Below are 3,248 nucleotides of genomic sequence, written 5' to 3' on the forward strand. Positions count from 1 at the left end.
AGCCAATAAAATTCTTAAAGGCTATTTTGTTTATTGTTCCAAATGCCGATACAAAAAAAAAAATTCTACAAAGATTAGAATTATATCTAATTTTTATTTTTGTTTTATAATTTAAAAAAGTATTTGCTCCAAAAGAATATGATTATCTTAAATGTATTTGGCTACTGCATATTAACCTAATATTTTATTTTATTTTATTCTTGGATTTTGAGACAGGGTCTCACTCTATGGCTTGGGATGGAGTGCAGTGGTGCAATCATAGCTCACTGTAACCTCAAACTCCTGGGCTCAAGTGATCTTCCCACCTTAGCCTCCGGAATAGCTGGAACTACAGATGTGTGCCACCACACCTGGCTAAGTTTAAAAAAAAACTTTGGTAGTCTAAAACTCCTGGCCTCAAGCAATCTTCCCATTTTGACCCCTCAAAGTGCTGGGATTACAGGCATGAGCCACAATGTCTGGCCCTTAATATTTGTATTGACTGTTCACCTATTTCCCTATTTATTAATAACTTTTTGTAAGTTCCTATGTTTGTACATAAAATTACTTTCATAATCCCCATTAAGTATTGTAGCATTTAACTCCTGCCATAATAAATATATATTTATACTTCAAATGACTGAAACATTTTGACATACAAGGCATATAGGGAGGTTTTTACCCCAGTTGACATCTAGAATGCTTACCTATATTTAAAATGCTTAGATATTAAAAATAAACCTAAATTATATTCTTTGTTCATATTACCGACAGTTTGGTATTGATTATATATGATGATAACATATAAGATCACGTCTTGCACCAGTTCTGGGATGGCAGAAGTAATGTTGAGGTAGACATTTGGCCTTCCAAAGGATAAGGCCAAAGGTGAGAGCAGATTTTGGGCAAATATTAAGGCCAAAGCTAACTTTCTTTACTTTTCTCTTTCTTTCTTTCCTTTCTTTCCTTTCTTTCCTTTCTCTCTTTCTCTCTTTCTTTCCTTCTTTCCTTCTGACAGACTCTCGCTCTGTCACCCGGGCTGGAGTGCAGTGGCACGATCTCAGCTCACTGCAACCTCCACCTCCCGGGTTCAAGTGTTTCTCCTGCCTCAGCCTCCTAAGTAGCTGGGATTACAGGCACCCGCCACCATGCCCAGCTAATTTTTGTACTTTTAGTAGAGATGGGGTTTCACCATGTTGGCCAGGCTGGTCTCGATTTCCTGGCCTCAAGTGATCCAGCTGCCTTGGCCTCCCAAAGTGTTGGAATTATGGGCGTGGGCCACCGCGCCTGGCTCCAAAGCTAACTTTCAATGCATCCCTACAGCTGACTCTTACTTTCTCCCCTGCTCCAGAACTGTCCTAGATGATGTGACTTAGAAAGTGTCTGGGATGATTTTAATCCATAAGAGCACACAGAGGAACATTATAACATCCTGCTTCATTTGGCTTCACTTCCACATAGCATCCCGTGCCTTCACTAATACCACCCCCACCCCTGCCCCAGAAGACATAAATCTCTTCCTTTTGTGAGCTGGGTCCTTTTAAAATTACTAGGGTGGGCAAGTTAAGTGGAGAGTGCACCTGCAGTGAAAAAAGGGAGATAACTGAAAAAAGAAAGACTTTTTCATCTTTTTTGTGATGATTGGATTTTCATGCTGTTATGTGAGATGTGCCTCCCTCAAACCTTGTCATGACATCTTGGCACATTACCCATCTGATGTGAAAAAAAAAAATGGAGGGAAAGAAGTTGACCAGGAGACCGAATATAAGAAGAGCCAGAGAGGACCATGGTTTTCTTTAGAGAAGAAGAGGCTGCAGAGGTGAAGCATCACTGGAATCATTAAATGATTGTTGGAGGTTATGCATTGTTTCTAATTTCCCCTAAGTATAGATGTAAAAATTGCAGGAAACCACTCTTGGATGGAAGAAGGTACATTAAATGTTGGAGAAAGTTGCTGAGGCAGGATCTCAAGAGTCGGGTGGAAGAAGAACCAGTGGAGCAATGATGTCCTCAGAAACCAGCAAACGTACTAGGCAGACTTTCCAGTTTTAATGCTCTTTATGGTGTTGTAAAAAGTAAGAACAGCCTTTCTCTAACAAGGGATATCCTGAACAAGAGATGGGCTGCCCTCAAATTTCTGGTTGTCTATTGCTGATTAAAAGGAAGGCCAGCTAAACACAATGCAGTATCCTAGATTGGATCCTGCAATAGAAAAAGGACATTAGTGGAAAAACTAGTGAAATCTAAGCCTGGAGTTTAGATAATGGCAACGTATCAGTGTTAGTTTCTTGGTTTTGAGAATGTACCAGGATAGGCCGGGCGCAGTGGCTCACACTTGTAATCCCAGCACTTTGGGAGGCCAAGGCTGGTGGATCACCTGAGGTTAGGAGTTCAAGACCAGCCTGACCAACATGGTGAAACCCCATCTCTACTAAAAGTACAAAAATTAGCTGGGCGTGGTGGCACATGCCTGTAATCCCAGCTACTTGGGAGGCTGAGGCAGGAGAATCGCTTGAAACCAGGAGGCAGAGATTGCAGTGAGCTGAGATCGCACCACTGCACTCCAGCCTGGGCGACAGAGAGAGACTCTTTCTCAAAAAAAAAAAAAAAAAAAAAAAAGAAGAAAGAAAAAGAAAGAGAGAGAGAGAAAGAAAGAAAGAAAAAGAAATAAAGAAAGAAAGAAAGAAAGAAAGAAAGAAAAGAAAGAACCAGGATAATATAATGTGTTAACCTTGGTGAAAACTGGATGGGAATATGTGAGAATTCTCTGTACTATCTCTGCAAATTTTCTGCAAATCTAAATTTATTCCAAAAGTGAAAAGCAAACAAAAAGAAAAAACCTAAAACTGAGGGAAAATAAGAAGGCATGAATTTGAAAGCAGGCTAGTGGGTTTTTATAGGGAGGCATTTCCTTCAGGGCTAGGCAGAGCCCCCAGAGAAGGTTAAATGGGAAGAACGTAATGACTACTCCAAATATGGACTAGAAAGTAAAGTCATGAAACACAACTGAGGGAAAATAAGTAGAGGATAGACTCACATCAGGATACTTCGTGTAAATTTTGAGAAAATGATCTCAATATTAACATGTATATTATAATGAGATAGCAATGGTCTAATACAAACTCATTCTCTCACACAGATTATCCTTTAGGGTTTAGCCAATGTTCGATTCACATGGAATTGACATCTGCCACCTTTGGTGAGAGTTATAAGGAACCAGATTTTTTTTTTTTCTCCCTTCCTCCATGCAGATGTGAACTGTGGTTAAA

General features: G+C 39.9%; 1 non-coding gene across 1 annotated transcript; it reads left to right on the forward strand.

Annotated features, from left to right (window-relative positions):
• Positions 1–1,594: 1,594 nt before the first annotated feature.
• On the forward strand, positions 1,595–1,698 carry LOC112438622 (small nucleolar RNA U13). Its single transcript, XR_003027023.1, has one exon. It is a non-coding gene; the product is annotated as a small nucleolar RNA U13 (small nucleolar RNA).
• The last annotated feature ends 1,550 nt before the right edge of the window (positions 1,699–3,248 follow it).

This window comes from Pan paniscus, chromosome X (genome assembly GCF_029289425.2).
Source record: "Pan paniscus chromosome X, NHGRI_mPanPan1-v2.0_pri, whole genome shotgun sequence".
NCBI lineage: Eukaryota > Metazoa > Chordata > Mammalia > Primates > Hominidae > Pan > Pan paniscus.